Source organism: Mauremys reevesii, linkage group 9 (assembly GCF_016161935.1).
Source record: "Mauremys reevesii isolate NIE-2019 linkage group 9, ASM1616193v1, whole genome shotgun sequence".
NCBI lineage: Eukaryota > Metazoa > Chordata > Testudines > Geoemydidae > Mauremys > Mauremys reevesii.
This window is the reverse complement of record NC_052631.1, coordinates 94,081,259-94,105,146: the sequence shown is the minus strand read 5'-3', so window position 1 is coordinate 94,105,146 and position 23,888 is coordinate 94,081,259. Positions and strand designations below refer to the sequence as shown.

At 41.7% G+C, this 23,888-nt stretch overlaps 1 protein-coding gene and 1 long non-coding RNA gene across 2 annotated transcripts in view; both read left to right on the top strand.

Moving 5' to 3' along the window:
* The window catches only part of AFF2 (AF4/FMR2 family member 2), a 488,228-nt gene that overhangs the window by 62,467 nt on the left and 401,873 nt on the right, over positions 1-23,888 (top strand). The window lies entirely within an intron of this gene.
* Positions 5,493-11,069, top strand: LOC120371863. The gene is made up of 3 exons (XR_005584621.1): positions 5,493-5,620; positions 7,406-7,584; positions 11,006-11,069. It is a non-coding gene; the product is annotated as an uncharacterized LOC120371863 (long non-coding RNA).

The window sequence follows — 23,888 nt, the reverse complement described above, 5'->3', positions numbered from 1 at the left end:
CTGTCTTTGATAGGCAACAACTTAATATAATTTTAATTTGGACTTTCCCCCCTTCAGTCTCAGGTAATCAAGGTTCTGTCTGGAGGGATGATCTCTTTTTAAAAAAAAATAGCATGAGTAAGTGGTCAGGAGGATTTAAAACCAGTGTTCAGATTCAGCCACTGAGAAATTAGGTAAATCAAGTTCAGGTTAAAAAGGAAAGCAAATTACCCTTGGTTCTTCACACACTGGATCAGAAGGACTTGATAGCTTTAATTGCCATGCAGGTTTTTGCCCTTCTAAAGAGAAAAGAGGCTTTTTACCACAACCACCTAGGGAGGTGACAATGAGATTATCAGGCAGGCTAGAACTGTTGCAACAGCTCCTTAAATACATTGAAACATAGGGGAAACCTGGTAATAATGATATGTACTTGTACAAACACATTAACATCCAGCTGGCCAATAACAATCAAAATTGGCCAGTTGAAAGTTTCAATCATTGGAGAAGGGGGAGGGGAGTGTGCAGAGCAGGGCACAGGCAAGGTGAAAGTGAGAAAGCTGTTTGACATGCAAAATGGTGTTTGCTGGATGGTATTGTGCCTACTTTACTTCACTTCACTTCTCTGGTGCTAGGTTACAGCAACTGCAGGCTTCCTCCCCACTTCAGTAATGTAAATCTTAGCATGACAAGCTTCAGGAGAACACAATGTCTTTTGCGTGTTACATACATCGGAGATGGGCCAAACAGATTTGACTCTCTGAAGTTCCCAACAAGCCTATGATCGTGATCCCATAAGCAGATTGAGAATTTTGGCTTGCTTACGGTGAGTGGTCTTTGTTTTGCTACATTGTTCCTTATCAAAATGTATAACCCACAGCTTCCATTGACACGTCAATCAGATATTTGTATATGTCTTCCTTCTTCCTAACAGCCAAGTCTGCTGTCCCTCTAGTAGCAGTAGTAGAAGAGAGCATTTCAGATAACTATTTAATTTTCTTTCGCGGAGAATGCTCACAGCACCTCTTTCTCCTGCTCCCCCATAGTCATACCCCCAGACAAAGAAGTGTTTGTAAACTCTTTCGGGCAGGGACTGTCTTCTTGGTCTCTGTACAGTGCCTAGCGCAAAGGGGGCCTGATCCTAGGTACTGTGATAACACAAATATTAAAGTAATCATAACGAAGCATGGCCCATTTCAGCTGGACACAGAAATCTACTTAATAACATAACTTCTCTTTAAGCAAATTACCCTGGCCACCAGTTGGGAATATGTTTTGAGAGTGGGTTGGGTGGTTTCTGAATTCAACCATCCAGAGGGGAAATGAGAATTTAAAGACATCTCTGAGCGCATACTTCAGCAGAAACACAAAGCACCCTTTCATATCTGCGGCTAAGCCCTGTTGAAAGTACAGCTCAAGTGCCAATCAGCTTGGGTGGGTGAGTGTGTATTTGTTGCTATATTTAGGGTATCTAACCTTTGTGTCTCATGGATTTCTAAAGCTTCAGTTTCTTCTTACTGAGTACTTTATCAGGGTGCACACCCAGAATACCCAGGTAGTGGTGTCATATTTTCTGGGTTTAACTAACAACCTTAACCCCTCAGAAAATGCTGTTTACTCTGGGCATAGTATCAATTTGTGACATCAAGGGTGAGAAATCTCTAACCCATGGTAGGGGAGTGTGAGTCTTTGTTCCCCTCTAGTGGCTAGTCTGCATAAGAGGTAATGATTCTGTTACAGTGGCTATCCAGAGGGGTTGGGTCTTCAGCTCAAGCAGAAAAGGTTCATGATTTTAGCACTGAAGGGCCTAGGCTCAAACCCCAATGATAGTCCAAGTATAACAGATTGTGTTCAGCAGCATATTGGGTATAGAGCAGGGTTTAATTACAGTTTCTGAAATGCTGCTAAAACGTGGCTGTTCTCGGCCAGGCTTGCAGCTAAGTCAGGTTTTACTGCACTTGTTCCTGACAGCTGCTGTTGGAAACAGATACTGCCCATAGTGTAGTCAAGGCTCATAACATTGTCTTCTAAAAGGTTAAGCAAAAATCCAGTCTACTTTCAAACCTGATGCTTGCTCCAGATGCCTATGGAAGAATACACACTAGGTCTCCCGTTGGAGTTTATGATCACAGGACGCATGCTGCTCAAGTACTCAATGAAAGGAAACCGGAGCAGCCGAAAGCTGTGATCCACAGGACTTAGAGATCCCAAGCCTAGCAACAGCGTCCAAGCAGAGCAGCAGTGAAAGGGTTGGTTTTTTTAAACAGCTCCGGGAGAGCTGGGTAAATGTTAGAGCCCAGAGAAGTGGGAACTGAAACAGTTTCAACAGCACTAGCAGGAACTTAGGGCAGTAGGCGACAGCTCAGGAGCAGTCTCTCTGAAACGTTTGTGACTAATCCACTTTTATGCAGCAGTTCCAGGAGACTCAAGAGTCTACAGAATGCTAGAAAAACCAGGGTAGTCTCGGCAGGCCAGCACAGTAGTGCAGCAGAAGGATGCACAAGTTGTTTCAGCATGATGCTGATCTCTGTCCCTGCTGACTGGGTGCAATAGGATCAGGTTTCTGCTCCTAGTGAGCAGACCTCTTGTCTGCAAAAAACACACACAGATAGCGCTGCGGTGCCTGCCATGGTGCTGGAGAGCTCGGGTCTTCGGAAGGAGCAGATGCTCCCACAGATTCACATGGAAACATGTGAATCAGGGGTATTCTCGCAACCCACACAAAGTCTATTCCTATGGCAACAAAGATGGCTTCCACACTGTGCGACAGGATAATGAATAAAACAACACAGGGCCGATAAGTAGGTGAGACCTGCAGTACCGCAGATGATACATTGGAGAAGGAGAATGTGAAGCTTGAATGGCAGATGCTGATAGCAGAATGAACAGCAGATGTTGATACTTTGTGTGCTGTTTGATATTGGGCCAAACCCTGCCTGTCTCACTCATGTGATGAGTACCAGTAGTAGAGAGACTAGTCAGAGGCATGTGTGCTGCTTTTTTAATGGAAAGTCCACTTGGCTGAATAACACTCAACTGTCATAAAATAATCTGGAAATTCATGCTATAAACATGTTGCATTCTGATCACCAATGGAAACATTTGAATTCTTTTGAAATTTAGGATATTCCTTTCACAGGCTGTCTATATGTTTAAATGGTTGGGATCGTCTCTCTCTATTTAGAGAAATATTTGCATAGCATCTGTCTCTCTTTTTTTTCTCTCTCTCTCTCTTTAGTGAAATAGCCTCATTGTTACCTCTTAGGACTAAATCAGACTTGTGCTAACTCGTGTGAGTTACTCCCATTGACATCAGAGTGGGTAAGAAGAGCAGAATTTGGCTCTTACTGTATTTTCTATATTACCGCTTGAAAAACTGTTCCTCTGTCTTCTCTTTGTGAGGTGAGTTGTACATTATCCATTCATATCGAATGTGAAAGTGAGAGGGTGTCTTCCTTTTCAACTACTACCTGACACTTTCAATTTCTTTATTCACATTTTCACTAAACACTGAATTAGTGATATCCACCCTGCCACTGGCATCAGAAAGAATGTTATAATTGTGCAACAAAATTCAGATGAAAAGAAATACTTCACAACAGTATGAATTAAACATTTAATTACAAGGGTTGAGTCTAATTTGAATTTCGTTTAAAACACCTATGACTAAAGAGCTGCAGTCTGCATGAAGAATGTGATAAGATTAGGCCCCAATTTGGGTAGCCGCATAAAACTGATATGAAGAGTTCAAGAAAACATATTTATTTAAAATTCTGGGGAATGTAATTTATTGGCTCTGCAGATGCTTGTAGTTTCTGCTACAAAATTTGGAAAACTTGAATCTCACAAGGGCTGCTTTTTTGTGGGTGGGTGGTTGTGTGTGTTTGGGCTTGGGGGGGGTTGTTTTTGTGTGAGGTTTTGTTTGTTTTTTTGTGAAAGGCAACTACAGGAACTCCTCACTTAAAGTCGTCCTGGTTAACGTTGTTTCGATGTTAAGTTGCTGATCAATTAGGGAACATGCTCGTTTAAAGTTGTGAAATGCTCCCTTCTAAAGTCGTTTGGCAGCCACCTGTTTTGTCCACTGCTTGCAGAAAGAGCAGCCCGTTGCAGCCAGCTGGTGGGTGGTTGGAACCAGGGTGGACCAGCAGCCCCCCATCAGCTTCCCCTATCAGCTACCCACACCCCTAAGTTCCCTGTGCAGCAGCTGTCCCTCCCCTCACTGCCATGTGCTGCTCCTGCCCTCTGCCTTGGAGCTGCTCCCAGAGACTCCTGCTTGCTGTACGGGGGGAGGGGAGAAGAGGGGGACTAAGGTCAGGGTGTCTCCCCCTCCCCCCTGCTCCTGCATCCTACGTACCCCATCTTCCATAGAGCAGTGGGGACACATGACGGAGGGAGGGAGCTTTTAGGCAGTAGCTGCAGTCTCAGGTCTCAGCAAGCTGATTTAATTAACAAGGCAGTGTAGTTAAGCCTGGGGTCAGCTACTTAAAGGGGAAATGCCCATTTTTCTCTCACACACAGGGTGTGTGTCTCTGTCTGCCCTCCCTCCTTTCCTGCTGCCTGTAGAGCGTTGTGAGAGTTAACCCTTGAGGGCTCAGTTAATTGCTAGGTCATTTAGCAGTAAGGCATCCCTGGGAAATATCCCACCCTCTGACTCCTCCACCTCAACCAAGCTTCACAATCATCATCACTGTGTACCAGTATTAAATTGTTTGTTTAAAACTTATACTCGGTGTGTGTGTATATATGTGTGTGTGTATATATATAGAGAGAGAGAGAGAGAGTCTTTTGTCTGGTTAAAAAAATTTCCCTGGAACCTAACCCCCTCATTTACATTAATTCTTATGGGGAAATTGGTTTCGCTTAACATCATTTAGCCTAAAGTTGCATTTTTCAGGAACAGAACTACAACATTAAGTGAGGAGTTCCTGTACATTTGAATTAGCTTTATTTCTACTACTCAGCAGATGTCACCCCAGATGACACCTCTGGTTTTTCACATGAAGGTTCATAAATGATTGTCATAAGGCCTGACTTAATTAAGTAGATGTTCTTACGTGCAAGTGTTCGAAATATGCACTTGCTGCATCTCTTGAATTGTATGGATACCTGGCATACAGCAATACAAAGATGTTAAGAAACTCTTTGGCTCCATCAACAGATGGGATTATAAAATGAAGTCAGTTTGTCATTTTAAATATAATTTTAGTAGGATATTATTTTTTCTATTGCTGCATTTTTACTTAGATAACATAATTCTGGGTCATGCAGTATATACTAACTGTTAGCCAATTATGTAACTGGGCAGTCTACTATTTCCTTTGTGGATATAAAACAAATTGGAGCAGCTCATTTAAACTGCTTGGGCCATTTTATGCAATTATGGAGAAAAAACGTCTCACCAAATTCCAATTGTAATTCAAAATGCATTTAAAAATCTTAATTCTCTGCAAAGCTCAGTCTAAACTGACAGAAATACTTTCCTTACCTCTCTCACCTTGGGCCATATTCTGTCAGATTCTGTGAAGAGACCTCTTGTCCAAAGATGTGAGATCAACAATGGAAGTGTGAAGAGTATTTAGTTGTTCCTGTTCTGGTTACCCCTGTACCCAATGGAACGCTTGCTTTGCAGAGACATTCAGAGGTAAAAAATTCCAAGCCTGATTTGCTCTCAGTACACTGGTTTTGCAGAGGTGTCACTGCTGCTATTCCTGATTGACACCAGTATACATGAATTCAGTAAACGTGCCAGAAATCAGAGGCACTGACATTATATTTTTATGTGTATGCTCCTTACTTTGAAATGGCCCCTATGCACAGTCTACTGCAGAAATAATTGATGTTTTTTAGCGAGAGCAGTTTCCATGAAAGTTTGTGCCTGGCTTTATTGATAGCCAGAGCACATGTATCTCTAACACTGATCTTGCAAAGTTTATGTGCAACCCAATTATGTGCTAGGGAAGTTTCACCCCATGATTTTAAATTGTATTTATTATCTTTTTTGTTTGTTTGTTTTTTGTTAAGACTTTTGAAGGATTAAATAAGTTTATCACTGAACTGCTTGGTAATTTGCTATGTGCTTCTGAGGGCAGAAATGAAAGCAATTTAAGGTCAGCTTGGAAATGTAAGTGTGGCACATTTTGCATCTCTTTGATTGACATTGCAAGTCAATTTAAAGAAAGCATTGAGGCCCAAATGAACGCTTCAGGCACTCTAAAACCCAATGGCGTTTGGGTTTAGGCTGTGCATGTCTGTGAAGAGCCATGACTGGGAGTGAAACTTCATATAGAACAGTTGCGCCCCAGCTCTTTCTTCTCTGAGAGACAGCATTGCACCTGTCTGCAGATGAGTGTTGCATTGTATTGCCAGGGGAATCAAGGAGAGCAACACATGCATCTAAACAAGTATTCCCCTCTTTCCATCCAGAATCCCACATGCCTTCCTCAATTCTGTTCCTGGGTGGAACAATTAGTTTGCGTGAACACCTGGGAAACTGGAATATGAATGCAATTTGAAATGGCAAAACAGAATTCATATGCAGCCATTTTGGGACAAAAGGAAGCAAACAATGTGGCGCTTTATTTATAAAGTTCCTATACATTTTGTCTCATCTGTATTGCTTGCATAGAGCATCTAAAATGTAGTTTACTACAGTAGGTAATGCAGGTGGACCACAAATTGATCAGATTTGGTGTTACAAAGAATGCACCATATTGTAACTGGAAACAAACATCCATCCCTTGGATTTCAAGAGAATGGGATTGTGTTCTAAGAAATATTCAAGCAGAAAATCGTAATTGTGCCTCTCTTTGATTTTGAGTCTGATAGTGATTGAAGATACATTTCAGAAGTTCTTAAAGTACATATAATTTTTGATTCACTGCCAAAAAGAAGAAACTTGTCACATTATTGCTAAGTACAAAGAACAGAAGAAAGTAGATACTAATTTATTCAATATGTTATTGTACAACAATGTTGTAAAATAAGAAGTTTGGGGAAGAAGGGGGAGCTGCAAATACAAAGTGTGGAAGTGTACCCAGGGCAATGCTAGTTTGCAGGCCAGAGGGATGGTGAACTGAACAGAAAGCGAAATGGGGAGTTGGATATTGGGGAACAGGAGCTCACAAACTGGAAGGAAAAAAAAATCAAAAGTTGATGAAATTAATCATTAAGTGAAACCATGAAGACAGTGGGGGAGTCTTGGGAAAAAAAGGTTGGGGCAGGGAAAGAGGGAAATGAGGATTGGAACAAGCAACAGATTTTAAACTGATAACACAAAAAGAAGATTTGCGGGGGGGGGGGGGGGAGGTCTATAAAAGAGTCACAAACCCTGAAAGAATCAAAAAGGAACACAATGAAAAATTCATCTCCATTAAAAATACAGAGATAGACCTTCATACTTTAAATTCTCTCTGTCTGCATACAATAGACACAAGGCCTGATTTCCCTGGCTGTTCTGGAGACAGAAGCTTCCCAGGAGTGGGGGAACAGGACAAGCTGGTGCAGTCCAGGAGTGGTGGGGCCAACTGGTTAATCAGCACATTCTGCCCATGCGGTATCCTCCAGTCCTGCTCGTGTGGAGTCCTTAATCTGAATTTAAAACTGCAGGTGAGGTAAAATCCTCAGATGAGGTCATCCTGGTAGAACATTATCCCCTGCCCCACTGCCCTCCCCCAGGGGCAAATCTCCCCTGAAGTTCAGCAGCTCCATAGGCACAAAACATGTGTGTGTGTGCACATGCAGTTTGCATCTTCTATGCTTGTGGCAGAGAACCCATGGGTGTGCATGCATGCATGTACATATATGTCATTGTTAGTAGTGCCTGCAGTAAAAGTTTAGAGTTAGAGACCCTTGTTGAGCTATATAGCTGATCAAATTGCTTTGCGTTTCTGTACAGCAACCAGCTATATCTTAGATAATGCTAATGCCACTTTTTGCAGAATAATTATGCTGTTTCCCTACTTTGCTCCCCATACGCACTGCACAACACACAGCACCGAACAAGACAGGACTTCTGCAATGGTTTTGAAAAACAAGATTGATTATGCTGAAGTCAATAGTGGATTGTCATGAGTTGATTAAAAAAATCTATTTATTTAGTTTAATCCGCTTCTGCACCAGCCTCCCCCCAAAACCTCCTTTACATTTTAATGTGGCAAGTATTTGAAAGAACAGTAAGTGCCCAGATGTGCAAAACTGAACAGTGGGTTGACACCAGGCGTGAATGCAGGCCAACATGATTTAATTTAGAGCAAAGAGAAAATGCAGTAATACAGCTGAGCTACATGGAGAACGACATTGATTAAAAAAGGGGAAGAGGTGGTTTTTGTGGGCAGGGCGCTGGGTTGCTAGGAGGTACGTACTACCTTAGACCTTTAATTTGACCTATTTTTGGTCTTCTTTGTAACTGACAAAAGCATGAGTGAAATTTTTCTTGTAGCTCTCTAAAGGGCAGGAGAGGAATTGGAAATACTAAATGTTGGTACGTAGGCGGTTTGAATTACTCTGGATTCCCCATCAAGTTGTAATTGACATGTGTGGCCGAGCGACAACTCACCAGCATGGTACCTCCTGCCGATCAACCAGGGAATTAGCTCTTTCCAGCCCAGAGCGCCCTCTGCAGGAGACTGTCTCGCCTGCCTCTGGCCCCTGTGTTCCTCCCAGACCCCGGTGCCCTTTGTCCAGGGGCTCTGCCCACCACAGTACCCCCTCGCTCTGGGTCTCCCCTCCCAGGGGAACCCCTAACCCCCTATCCCCACCTTGCCTCAGTGGCTACTGCCAGTCTCCATTTAGCCCCTGCTCACTGGGGCAGACGGCAGTCTGTTAACCACTCATCGTCGGCAAGGGGGGTTGGACCAGCTGCCTCTGCCTATTCCTGGGCCACCCCTCTGCAGCCCTAGTACCCTTGTGGGCCTTTAACTCGGCCTGCAGCCTGGGGCTTGGCTAGGCCAGAGCTCCCCAGCTCCCTCTGCCCTTCCCCAGCCCTGCTCCACCCTTGATACCCTCCTCAGTTTCCCAGGCAGCCAGGCCCTTCTCTCTCAGGAGGCTAGAGAGAGAGTGTCCTTCTGGCCCACCGCCCTCTTATAAGGGCCAGCTAGGCCCTGATTGCCCTGGCTAGAGCTGTGGCTGCTTTCCCAATCAGCCCAGCTTTTCCCCTGACACAGCCCTCTCCCGGGGCTGTTTTAAGCCCTTCAGGGCAGGAGCGGGGTAACCACCCTGCTACAACATGCCTGAAGAAAAGGGTGGCAGATATGACTCCATATTGTAGTGACACTTCAGATGCAATTGAGAGTGGTTGAGGATACTGGTTATTAACATATTTTGAATTGAGAATCCATTGACTAGGCAAAAGAGAGAGAGAGCGAGAGAGACGTGTTTATTCTGTAGAGTCACTTCTCCACAGAGCGTCAACCCAGAAAAAATGATGGGACATAAAAGCTTCATAATTTAAAAATACATTTAGAAATAGACCATAAAATTCAGAACAGGATCATAAAAGCAACAGATTCTAGCTCATTGCATTGCTCAGAGTGTCCGAGAAAGAATGGTATGGCCACTAGGTGCAGACCTGAAAATATAATCTACCAGTACAATTAGCAAGTGTTATGGTTCTTTTATTTTAGCCTTTTTCCCCAGCAAAGTCCCGTTGGCCTCAATTCAGCAGGGTACTCATGTGTTTGTCTAAAATTAAGCATGTGCTGACATATATTACTGAATCTGTACCCCGGAGAACAACAATAGCTAATCTGAGCCCTGATCTAAACCCATTAAAGTCAATGCGAGGCTGGTGTGATTGGGCAAAATTCTACTCTGTTATACTGGGGTAAATGCAGAGTAATTAAAGTGGATTTACACCACCGTAACTGAGATGAGATTTTTTTTCCTAATCATTCTGTCAAAGGTGTCACTTCAACCAGCTTATATAGAAATAGATATCTGATAGATTGTTTGCTTTATTTTAAACCGAGTATAGTAGATGTTGACACCACTAGAATTATGTTACTAAACCTTGATGACACTGCATTATTTACATGTCTCGGAGTCTTACCTAACTGATTTATACTTGTAAAGATAACTTCCACAAAATAACATTTTAACTTTGTCTTGTAAATAAAATATTTTTAACACATATTGGGTACTTGGTTTGCAATTTAAACCACAGGAGTTCATCTGTTTACATTTTCCAGTCTGGGGTAAGAAGAAAGTTTGTTATTTATGGTATAAAAGTGAATTATACGTAGGGGCACAGATTAAATTGGTAAGGAATAGTAGAATTCACAGTTGTAAACCAAGACTGAGAAAAGAGAGGTGTTGAATGGATGTTAGGAAGATTTTTCTCCCTATTTGTTGTTGGGATAGGGAATAGATTGTAAGTTGATGCTACAAGCCTCAAGGAACATAAGTGCAAGTTCTTTGCTAGAGAACTTACTAGGAATTCTTCAGGCAGAGCATTTTCAGGATCAGTCTCTGAGTGTGGTATAGAAGAGTATCTGACAGTTCATGGCACATACACAGACATGCAAATACCATGGTGGTGACTGCGGTTCAGGACTGGGGGGAGGAAAGAAGGCAGGAAATGGATTAGTGGTTCTTTCCATCCAAATTTCATACATTCCTGTGGTCTTCCAAAATACTGTGCACTCTTCTGGGGGCCATTATGCGCACTTACTTCCCCAAAAAGACAGACATATGTGTCCAATAAATAGAGTATGTTAATACATTCATTCCAGATTAGAATGGAGATCCAATCCTGCAGTTTTTCAAAGTGTTAGCCAACACACACAAACATGTGCGTGCACAAACACACACACACACACAGAGTAAAATGGGAATTATGTATACTGTACAAATATTGTGTATATTGTAACAAATATGAATGTTGGGTAGTTAGGCTAACTTGACTTGTATCATATTCTTCCCATAATTCTGTTCATCATGCCAACACTTTGCAAAGCTGGAGTCAGCTTTGTTGCCAGCAAATATGAAACCTGTTAAAGGCCAGATATGTTTTTCCTGTGTCCTGTTACAGGTAGGGAGTGCCTTTGCAGCCCTTCACACTTGGAATTTAGTGTCCAAAACAAGAAACAAGAAAGGTAAACTGTGATACAAGAAAAACAAGGTAAAAAACTGACTGGTGAATTTTAGTCTTGGCTGACCTATAGAGTGCTTTTAGCTTGTAAGCTGCCATACTATCAATATGGCTGGTTTTGAATGCATACGTTGGAGTACACCTGTGTAAGGTGAACTAAATGCTGAGAGAACCACTTTCTGGTTGGAGTGGTATGCATACCTCCTTTTCATATTGTACTACTTTGTCTTTGGACAATGAATATTTGGACTCTTGAACGTTTTTAATATCGAACTGCAAGGGTAGTCAAGCAATTGGCTATACTTGAGACAATAGAAGGCAAAATTCCCTTGTCTCCCTGTGAATGAGACACTTAACTGTGTCACGACTGGAGGAATGTCCAGGTTTCTTCTTCTCAAGGCTATGCTTAGTGGCGCATAAGAGTTCATTTTCTCCAGCCATCCAGCACAGTTACTTTTAAACTTCCCCTAAAATCCATTACTTACAGTGGTGAGCCCATTTAACTCCAGGGACTCCATAAGCATACAGAAACAACTAAGGGCTGTTCCATATGCTAACGTCCATTGCTGCGCTCCCTGTCCCTGGGAGATACCGAGCACCTTCTGAGAGAGACTGAGCTGGCTTGAATGGGGTAAGAGGGTGTTCAGCGCCCCACAGGAGTTGCTCGGCACTGCAAATCAGTTTCAGAACTGAAAACGAATGCTTTACTGTGATTCACATGGGCCCAAATCAGTATGGCATGAAATAGTGGCACTTAAGGGATACTTAAATGGAACTTGAAGGGGGAGTAGATAATGCCAGTAACAGGGGAGAAAATCTAATCAAGTACAGGAATTTTGCATTTATGTAACAAGATAATATCGAAACCTGTCACAATATTTGGTTAAAGCAAGAACCGTGGTCCATTAGCAGCAGGAGAAAGCTTAATTTGTTTATTAAACCCCAAATTGTGTGTTTGGGGAAAAAAATAAAAATAAACCCTGCTTCACTTTCTTTCTTTCTTTGTTGTCTTGTTAACCCTGAGATATCTGCCTCAGCAAACACTGAACTGTTTTGGTTTTTGGGAAGCTATTTTGCTCCTCATGTCACTTGCTGTCTGGATGGTGTGGACATGCGGTACATTCCCATAAGCATTCCTTTGGCACTATATAAAGTGTCAGCATTATAATTAACACCGACAAGATTGTATCAAATCTGAGAACATGGGAAAGAGCTGCTAAAGCTGAATGGCCAGTGTTGAAGAAGAAGAAAAGAAAAAATAAAATAGACATACCATTGCTTAATGCCAGACAAACATTAAAGCAGCAGAGGCCAAGGAAACCCATTACTGAATATAGATATTCAACATGTTATTGGTGTCACAATTTGGGGTGCAATCCACAGCTGTGAGGGGTTGTGTCACCTGGTCCAGCATCTCTGACTCCAGCAGCCTGCTTCTTACTCCATGGTCACACTCTGGTCTCCATCAGCCTGGGTTACAACTAGCCAAGTGACCCCAACACACTCCGACGCCTCCCCAAAAGTGTCTGCCCTGAAGAGTCCAGGCCTTTCCTACACTACAAACCTATCTCAGTATAACTGCGTCGCTCAGGGGTGTGAAAAATCCAACCTGTGCCAGCCTAACCTCCCGTGTAGACAGCGCTGTCGTTGGAAGAGCTTCTCCCCTTAACTATGCCAACGGGCAGAGCTCTCTTGTCAGCATAGTAGCATCTTCGCTGAAGTGCTGCAATGGCACCGCTGCAGCACTGTAAGTGTAGACCTGCCCTCAGAGAAGTAATAATGTGTGTCATGCCTTTAAAGCACAACAGCATGCTGCTTTAACTGGAGTTAATCATCACTTCAGGTCAAAGGCGGCACTGGATTGATTTAGAATAAAAGAAAAACTAGTTTTATTTAATCAAAAAGAGAGAGGTTTTAAGTGAGTTCAGGTATAAGGAATAAAGCCAGAAATGGTTACAAACAAATGAAAGTAGCAAAGACTTAATTTAGCAAGCTAGAGCCTTGGTTCAAGAGAGATTTCTTACCAGTCTTTTTTCTTCCCAGCCACGGGTGACTTTCTCTCAGTCAGGACCTTCCATGGAAGTACAAGGTGCTGGTTTCCCTTGTCTTTGTAGATGGAAGATCTTTTGTAAAAGCAGATTTTTTCGCATATATTCAGATCCCAGAGTCTTCAATCTCTTTGGTGAAGGACCCATCTTGCTCAGCTCTGGTTCTTTTTGTCTGTCCAGTGATGGATTACAAGATGGCTGCTGCTTCTTGCCTTATATCTTCCCAAACTCATTGTTTTTGTTCCCACACCCAGGATGACCTCACGCTGTTTTTCTCTTCCTCCTGTCTTTCCAGTCCCCTGCTGATCCACAGGGAATTGGGGCTTGCATTGTTTTGATTCCACAATGCTACCTTTCCCATTTCTGGGAGAAAACCTGTTTCTCCCTTGGTTTGGTCACAGACTTTAAAGCATATCATCATTGTGTCTGTAATTCTTCATGTAGTGTTAATACAGACATTGCATAGTGGTATTAATCACCAGTGTGACACAGACTTTCATAGAAGTGCATTGAGTATTGTCCTTTATAATACAGTAATATTGCATATAATCAGTTGATTCAATTGCGTATCATTTGAGGTTTGGACCCCCATGAGACGATACCCCCCTCACAGTCATTTTGCTTCATTTATCTTTTGGGTAAATGTCCCTTCATTGCCTCATCCTGATGACCAGCTGGTCAGACAAACATACACTGTCCTATACAAATACACACTCCTTTGTATAGGACAGACTGGGCTTAGGCACTGCCCGCCAAACACATTTTAAGAACATAATTTTAGCACATATCCATAACTCTTTGAAGACCCCCAGTACATGCATTGCTCAAGAATATTAATGATCAGTGAGTTTTTAGTTTTCCACTGATATGTTGCAAAGTAGTGAACCACAAATGGATCTCTGTGCCAAAATTTGGCATGAGTCACAGTGAGCAAATGGCCCATTTTGTTGGCTCACTGTTATGATTAGGTGGATAACAATTGTTATTTACTATTGTAAGTTGCTCTAATACCTGAAATAATGTTGTTGAAATATTGTGCGATCTGGCTCTCCTTCAAGTTGTTCTTGAAGAACTGCTCCACTAGAAGCCTCTTGCAATGGGAAGACTTGAGCTCCTGAACGGAATGATGATGTCTTGTGGAGAATGAGTTCCTTTCCTTCCGTGGCAATTTGTAAAATATGAATTGATGTCTTTTTTTTTAATTTTCTCTTAAACAATTTTTGTCAAAAATATGAATAGCCTGCAACAGTTCTTTTAAAAAAGATAGCATGACATATCCATGGTAGTCCCATGTGCAACTGAAGCATTGTGACAGGTTTCAGAGTAGCAGCCATGTTAGTCTGTGTCCGTAAAAAGAACAGGAGTACTTGTCGCACCTTAGAGACTAACAAATTTATTTGAGCATAAGCTTTCATGGGCTACAGCCCACTTCATCAGATGCATAGAATGGAGCATATAAGAAGAGTATATATATATATATATGTACAGAGAAGATGACATACAAGCTCTAAGAGGCTAATTAATTAAGATGACCTGTTATCAGCAGGAAAAAAACTTTTGTAGTGATATATCTTTACACCTCTTGTCAACTGCCTGCAATCGACCATCTTGATTATCACTACAAAAGATAGTTATCATAAGGAAATAGATTCAAGTAGTGTAATGACTCAGCCATTCCCAGTCTCTGTTGAAGCCAGAGTTAATGCTTGGCAGAATTTGATTGGCTTTTTTTTTATAATTTTGATGGTGCGACACTTTCTCAGGGTGCCCAGGACTGTGAGTCACCATGTCAGTCCCCTGCCTCCAGCGAGAGGGAGTCAGGCCTATGGCAGCTGGAATGTCCTAACGCTGCCAGTTTCTCAGCCACTCATGCAATCTGCTCAGGGCTCTGCCAGCCTCTACTTTGCCAGGCAGTTTAACATGTGGTTCACCCCAGGCCCTGAGCTCCTCAGACGCTCCTCCTGTAGTATCCGGCCCCTGTCACTGGACACTCTCACTAATTACCAGGTTCTCTATTTCCAAGGAAAGCTTGCTTGATTCAGCTGAGGAGTCACACTTTACTTAATACCTCAGTATTGAGATGAATTTATTATAAAAACAAAAATACGTTTATTCAGAATAAAGACTCAAAGATTCAAATGAGTAGTGAGTAAGAATATTGGAAGCAGAACTGGCTAGAGATATAAAATTCAGTTCCAGGTCTAAACTTAATGGTTACCTTTTCTATCTAATAGAGTAGATTCTTTCTCAAAGATTCAGTCATTAACGGAGCCGCTGGTTTTCAGTCATAACCAGGATCCAGGTTTTCATGAATATCCCCATGCCCTGAAGGGGTTTCCTCAGTAAATGGATAACACAGGGGTTCTCTTTCCTTCCTCTGATATCCCAAATTTCATTCTCTTTGCACTCCAGAGCCAAGGCTACCCTCTGTGATTTAGTCTTCAGTGTCTTCCCATGTTGACTTTACATGCTTGTGTTTATTTGGAATGGAAATGTAGCTCCCATTGTGTTTGACTTACAATGCTTAATTTACACATGAATGAGAAAGGTGACGTAACTATCCTATCTCTCACAAAAAAACTTATTTGTCCACTCTTCCTCTAACACATATTGTAGGAACATATCTTCAGCACTCCTTACACATCACCCATACATACATCACACAATGATTATGAGGATCAGTCTACTATAAACTTCCATTAGACACGTCACACCGCCCTATGAAACCTGTGTGTTGAGTGTAGTGAGTTTGTCAGGCCTGATAGGAATTGCTGTTACAGAACATTGCCAATTGGCACTGAGAAGTTCTTAAGGTCACAGGTGGCTAATGGCAATGTTTGTTTTGAAGCTTTTTTATTTTTATTTTCACAGTTGTGATAAATTATGGGGGAAACAATAGGGAGGTCAGATAATAGTTATTTAATGACCAATGTTGAGATTCAAAAAGGTAAAGCTTCATAATTGTTAAAACACAAATTGTCAACCTCATATGTCAAAATCTACAATGTCTCCTTAACTCAAACTATGATAAGTTCTCAAGCAGCGTTTTTTACTTTCCCTATATGTAAATTTCCATCATTTACCAACTAACATCTAACAACATTTACCAATTAAAAAAGTAATCCTTCCAAGCCCATGTCTAATGAACAATAGGTATACACAAATGACATAGCACTACTTGTGTGATGAATAGTTAAATTCAACTTCAGAGCTTATGATGCTAGAATCCAGGCTGTCCTTATGACAGGGAAAGTAGGCATCATGTTGTGAAAACAGTGGATTGATTTGCATTTTGCTACAAGGGCTTGATCTGGAACAAAGCCCAGTCTCAATAAATACAGTGAAGTTATTAAAAAGTAAACTCTTCATTCAATGGAAGTGGTAAATGTAACTTTGCATTATAAACAGCTGTTTCAATAGATTCATCTGTTAAGAAGTCAAAGAATTAAGTCAAGCGGCAAGAGGCTTTAAAAGTCAATCAAAATTAATTAAGAAATTATAAATCAATCAATAATGCCCCAAAAAGTCTTGTAATGACCTCAGTTACTCTGTTTAAGCATAAACAAGATAATCAGCTATGTTTCCCGTCTAGAGATAAGATCTTTGCCAACTAACTTAGGACTTAATTAACTCTCTAAGGTACTGAACTTTAGATACATCACATACTGTGCTTTAACATTATTATTACTTATCACAATAGCTCTAGTGCCGCCTTGATTTATTATTATTATATTACTATTGCCTTTATACTTATGATGCTATTAAAAACAAAACCTTCAGTATTAAATTAAAGTTAATACTAGATGAAAAGGACATTGGCATTAAATAAAAACTGAGAAGTTTATATTTGCGACCCACCAGACTAGCCGCTATTCCTTTCCAGAAGGCATCACTGTAAGAGCTTGGTTAACTTTTGCTGAACTGTTAGGATGTATCAATTCTCTATTGCCCAGCTGTAATTACTATTTAGTCCTGGTCTTGAGATATTGGTTTGCCAGCCCTTCAGGCCTAAACAGTCTTAAAAATCTCAAGGAAGTCACAGTAAAGGGCAATAATACAATCTGTTTTAGTTTGAAAATCCTTCATGCTTGTCTCTGAAGTAAAAAGGCTGGGAACAATCCTGATTTTTGATATGGAGATACTTAAAATGTCTCAATTTTTCTTTCTTTCTTTCTTACTGCAAAATGTTTTTTGAAGATTCAATGAGTAGAATTCGCTGTGTTTACTAAAAACACACAGTCCGGTGGAACAAGTGTTCATTGTGCCAAACAGTAGAGGGAAGAGAGAAATTGGATGAGCATGAACACTATGAAAGCTGTTCCTTTTGCTCAAAGTTAACATTACTGGTACTACTTCAGTGGCTCCGGATAAATTCATTCAGGGAACGCAAAATGTCTGGAAATTGTCATCCACTACAAGAAATATGCAAGTACTGGGTGTAGTAACACCAGCATAGATATTTTTATAAAAGATGCTTTTGTATTTTGTATTAGTATTTCATGACCCTATAATAAAGGCCCAACATTTTATTTTGAAAATGCAATCTACTTATCCACAAGTCAGATAATCTTTGGGTGCTCTTGTATACTCTTTCCAGTGCTGGATCAGTCTAATCAAGTCTCTATTTTTTGGCTGTACAAACCACAATTTTAGACTTAGTGTTGCTGAGAATAGCAGTACATAAGGGCTTCTTCACTACTTTAACATAGAACTAACTATACAGGGCTATTGAAGTTAATGGGAATTTTGCCATTGATGTTACTGAGAACAGGACTTGGGCTGAGAGTGATACTTTCTGCACCACGAAAGAATCATTCCAGTTTAAACAAAAAAAAATCATGAGGAGATTTTTTGTGAGGTTTTTTGTTGTTGTTGTTGTTTTGTTTTTGGATGTCTATATTTAGGAGGAAATAAAGCAACCTAATAAGCTGATTCACATTTGGCAACCAGCAGTAGGCTGATTTTAGGCACTTGAAGGGCACAAACTCAGGAAGAAACAAATTCTGTTGAGAAGCCTCTGATGGGACTACCACCTTTTCTTTATCTTGTTCTTGCCTAAAAATACGTACTGCTGTATGGCAGTGATTACACATATGTACGTGATGGCAGTATATGTGGTAATGTGTGGGGTTATCCTGTGCTAAATGGCTTTTGTCATATCATAGAATCATAGAATATCAGAGTTGGAAGGGACCTCAGGAGGTCATCTGGTCCTGCTTTGAGCAGAGCATCGGACTAATCCCCAACTACATCATCGCAGCCAGGGCTTTCTCAAGCCTGACCTTAAAAACCTCTAAGGAAGGAGATTCCACCACCTCCCTAGGTAACCCATTCCAGTGCTATATATACATCTAAACTGTTCACCTGCACTCTGCCCACTGACCCATCTCAGCTGGAATGACAACTAACATTTCAAACCTCTCGGCATCTCTTTCTCAGCTGCTATTTAATTCTTTCCGCCACATGCGGAACTTCCCTTCAAAACAATGTTGGTCCAAAAAGTAAAGGATGAGATTAATGGATTGTGTCTTAATGACAGGATTAATTTGATATTTCACAGCCTAATCTGGGAAAGGGTGCTTTACCCCGCAGTAGAGAACCGAGAAGCCCCACTGTGAGAGGTTCACGACCTTGGTTTCTATCCCTGAGAAAATGTGAGGTAATTAACTCTAAAACTGCAATACTAGGCACAAAAAAGTTTTATTGAAGATCATTTTTAGACATTTTATAAAAAAAACTAGTTATTTTCCTCTCCCTCTGATGCTTTTAGCGTTTGACACATGGTATAAAGGCCCCTGGCCTTACAAGCCGAAGGATCTGAAAATTATTACCATTACTCCAGAAGTTTTATGTAAAAAAAAAAAATGCCATAAACAAAATATATGTTGGTGTGGTAACCACATTAACTCCCCAGGGGCCTGGTTTCTATTCCTTTGCAGGAGAATAAGTTATGAAACATTCCTCTTTAAGACACCTTTCCTTTACAGGTACAGTCCTACCTACAAAGGATATAGGGTTCATTGCAAAGTAATATGATGAATGGGCAAATAGATCAGCAGTAGCATGCACGTATGTATTGCTTTGTATTTGCCAGCTAGTCAGCAGCAGTAAGCTCATGAGGGGATCCCTTTAGAGAGAGACATAACTCTTAACCTCCCAGGGCCCAGATATAGGACACTATGTATGACGGAGCTAAAATGAGGGACACAAAATTACCCATGCAGGAAGCTTAAAATGGTTTATTCCTGTAGTGTTTAAAACTTTCTGTAGCTCCAATTTAATGATACTTCTTCACACTTTTCAACAATAAAAGAGAGCGGGGAGACCAACTCTGTAACATTGGGAGCACGTTGAGGGCTAACCCTTGAAATGAGAGAGATTCAAGAGATATGGAGAGACATTAATGCTTATGCTCAGCATTTGAGTTACTACGTTTGCTCTCCTCCCATGCACAGGCTAAGAGAATATCTGCTACATGTATGTCTGTGTATCTGTTAGATGTCTTCACCCATAAGTGGAGACACAGGAAATAATGATGATCCTTTGAGGACTCATTGGTAATGGAAGGGAAAACGACTAAGTCTCACACAATTCCTAGATGTTAGCTAATTATGATCACCTCCATTTTACAGAGGGGGAAACTAAGATATGGAGCAGTTAAGTGACTAGCTCAGGTTCATCCAAGGAGTCTGTTCGGCGCTGGGAATACAACCCAGTTGTCCTGCCTCCCAGTGCCAGTCACTAAGTTTTAATTATTCTTTGATCATGTTCCTCCTCTCAGTCTCACTATTAGAAAAACACTGAGGAATAAAAGGTGATTCAAAATTATAGTGCCTCCCAGTTGGTAGCCAGATCAGCTAGGGCACTTTCGCCAAGGGCCAGACTCCTTTGCCAGGTCTCTACCCTCCTGAACCTGAGTGACTATGTGACAGTCCAAAATCAGTTGTAAGAAATTAAAGGGTTTCATTCACCAGAATTAGATGGGTATATTTGCTACAGCCCTTGGCGAATCTGTCCAAAATGTCTATAATGTAGTAAATGTATCACTACAAAGGTCTTAAAGTCGTGAGCCAAAGCCTGTTGACGTGCATAGGAAGACTTTCACTGATATTTAAATGAGCTTTGGATCAGACTCTTGGTCTTTTACCAGTTTACTTTATATAGGCTAGAATACAAGAGTATCCCCATTGTACTCTTCAGCAGCAGTAATGCCATGGCCATGTTGTTGCTCAAGAACTATTGTTTCACTGTCCACAACAGCAACAATAGATATCCTGTTAGACACCAGGATAACCTGAACCCAGGACAAGTTTGGGAGCATGGAACCTGCAACATCGCTGGTTGTTGTGTAGTGGCAGGTCAGGCTGCTGGCTATTAACAGCCCTTTTCATTACTTTTGAAAGCTTTGCCACCATGCTAGTAACTCGGAGCTCTGACAGAAGAGAGAAAACTTCAGAGAGATAAAGTGCAACTGGAAAAAAAAGTGTGTGACAAGTTGCAATGAGATTATCTTGTCAAGTATCAGAGGGGTAGCCATGTTAGTCTGGATCTGTAAAAAGCAATAAAGAGTCCTGTGGCACCTTATAGACTAACAGATGTATTGGAGCAGAAGCTTTCATGGGTGAATACCCACTTCGTCAGAAGCATGTGGTGGAAATTTCCAGAGGCAGGTATAAATATGCAGGCCAGAATCAGTCTGGAGATAACGAGGTTAGTTCAATCAGGGAGGATGAGGCCCTCTTCTAGCAGTTGAGGTGTGAACACCAAGGGAGGAGAAACTGCTTTTGTAGTTGGCTAGCCATTCACAGTCTTTGTTTAATCCTGAGCTGATGGTGTCAAATTTGCAAATGAACTGAAGCTCAGCAGTTTCTCTTTGAAGTCTAGTCCTGAAGTTTTTTTGCTGTAGGATGGCTACCTTAAAATCTGCTATTGTGTGGCCAGGAAGGTTGAAGTGTTCTCCTACAGGTTTTTGTATATTGCCATTCCTAATATCTGACTTGTGTCCATTTATCCTTTTATGTAGGGACTGTCCAGTTTGGCCTATGTACATAGCAGAGGGGCATTGCTGGCACATGATGGCATGTATAACATTGGTGGATGTGCAGGTGAATGAACCGGTGATGTTGTAGCTCATCTGGTTAGGTCCTGTGATGGTGTTGCTGGTGTAGATATATGTGGACAGAGTTGGCATCGAGGTTTGTTGCATGGATTGGTTCCTGAGTTAGAGTTGCTATGGTGCGGTGTGTGGTTGCTGGTGAGAATATGCTTAAGGTTGGCGGGTTGTCTGGGCGAGGACTGGCCTGCCTCCCAAGGTCTGTGAAAACGAGGGATCATTGTCCAGGATGGGTTGTAGATCACTGATGATGCGTTGGAGAGGTTTAAGATGAGGACTGTAGGTGATGGCCAGTGGAGTTCTGTTGGTTTCTTTCTTGGCTTGTCTTGCAGCAGGAGGCTTCTGGGTACACGTCTGGCTCTGTTGATTTGTTTCCTTATTTCCTCATGCGGGTATTATAGTTTTGAGAATGCTTGGTGAAGATCTTGTAGGTGTTGGTCTCTGTCTGAGGGGTTGGAGCGAATGCGGTTGTACCTCAGTGCTTGGCTGTAGATGATAGATCATTTGGTGTGTCTGGGATGGAAGCTGGAGGCATGAAGGTAGGCATAGCAGTCGGTGGGTTTTCAGTATAGGGTGGGGTTAACGTGACCGTCACTTATTTGTACTGCGGTGTCTAGGAAGTGGACCTTCCATGTAGATTGGTCCAGGCTGAGGTTGATGGTGGGGTGGAAGCTGTTGAAATCATGGTGGAATTCTTCCAGAGTTTCCTTCCCATGGGTCCAGATGATGAAGATGTCATCAATGTAGCGTAGGTAGAGAAGGGGCACGAGTGGACGAGAGCTGAAGAAGCATTGTTCCAGGTCAGCCATAAAAATGTCGGCATATTGTGGGGCCATGAGGGTGCCCATAGTGGTACCACTGGTCTGGAGGTATATATTGTCACCAAATTTGAAATAATTGCTTGGCAGTTTGTGAATGATACAGTGAATCCCAGGCACTACATATGGCATTCTTCTACAGGATGTGATATAGACACCCATGTTAAAACCATACAGATCACAGGATCCATCATCTGTAATGTATCATGCAGGAAGCCTAACCGCTAAAAACATTCTGACAGCAATTGCAGCCATAATTGTAACTTATAACAATGATAAAAACATTCTTTTATTGCCCCCTGATTTTGGGTTGGTCTGAGTTGGAGTTTTGGGGCTTGATTCACTGTTGTCCAGCACCTTGTACAGTCATTTGCACTGGAGTGCAAAGTGAGTTTTAATGTGGAAGAGTTTTATACACACTTCGCACTGGCGTAAATGGGGATGCAAGTTTCAAGGCAACAGTTGCTCATTGTCTGTAAATTGTGTTCCTGTTAACACCCAATACATTCAGAAATGAACAAAGAGAGTTTGCTTGAAAACCTCCATTTTAAAATACACTTCATTTTATTTTTAGTATAAGAAAGTTGAACTTTTAACATTTGTCTTTGCTTTTAGTCAATGGCCACAATTCACCCCTGGTGCAAATTGACTGGGCTGCATTAATCCTCATGTTTACCAAGACGTTAATTCTCTTGTGCTAATGTTGTCTGGAGAGTTTCCAAGATCATCTAACCCTATCTTTTGGGATAAACATTGCAAGCGTGCCATGAAGCCCATGTTATTTCTTGCCAGGTACAAGAGGGGCTCTCAGGCGCTTGCTGTTCAAACATCCCCACCTTGCTGGAATCCCTTCTAGCGTCAGGCCTCTCATGAGCAGAGATTGCTGCATTGGGATGATTTTTACATTTTTGGTTTGTAACATTAACAAAATAGTTTGATCTCCACCGATCCCTGATTTTTTTGTCTCTCTTCAGTTTAACCCAACCAGAGAGGAGATTAGTAACTTAGCCTCTGTGCCTCTCTCTGATAGTATAGATGGCAGGGTATATACCCTTGGGCTGAAAGGCGAAGGCTTTTCCATTTGCATGTGACCTTACCCCTTAGGAAAGCAGGCACAGAGTCAGATGGTAGGAGAATGGACCTAGGAGATGCAGTGGATGGAGGTCACTCAGCCAGTCACCCCAGATTGTCTACCCTCAGCTCAGCAGTCTAGGTGCCATCCAGTGCATCAGTTTGGGATGGAAGAGGAGAAAAAGTCCATATCCCAACCCAAAGTCATTTAATGCTGCTGGCAGCACCACCAGCCTGATGGCTGTAGAATTTACTGCAAATGTGAGCAGAGTAAACCAGTGTTCAGCTGTCTTCTTGAGCCAACAGCCAGCCTGCAACAGTGTGTGAAATCCTGGTCCCATTGAAAACAACGGCAAAATTCCCACCGATTTCAGTGAGGTCAGGATTTCACTCATCATCTAAGAGTTGTAAACTAGAGCTGGGCAGGAAAGAGGGGGGAGGGATAGCTCAGTGGTTTGAGCATTGGCCTGCTAAACCCAGGGTTGTGAGTTCAATCCTTGAGGGGGCCACTTAGGGAGCTGGGGCAAAAAATTGGTCCTGCTAGTGAAGGCAGGGGGCTGGACTCAATGACCTTTCAAGGTCCCTTCCAGTTCTAGGAGATTGGTATATCTCCTATATAAAAAAAAAAAAAAAAAAAGAGCATTTCAGTCCTGCAAAAAAAAATCTGAGTCTCTCTCTGGCCTAATGAATAGTTAATTAGATAACCGAAGTGGAACATCTCTAACAATAGAGAGTAAAAGCTACCTACCCCAAAATAGCCAATAGCCTGATAG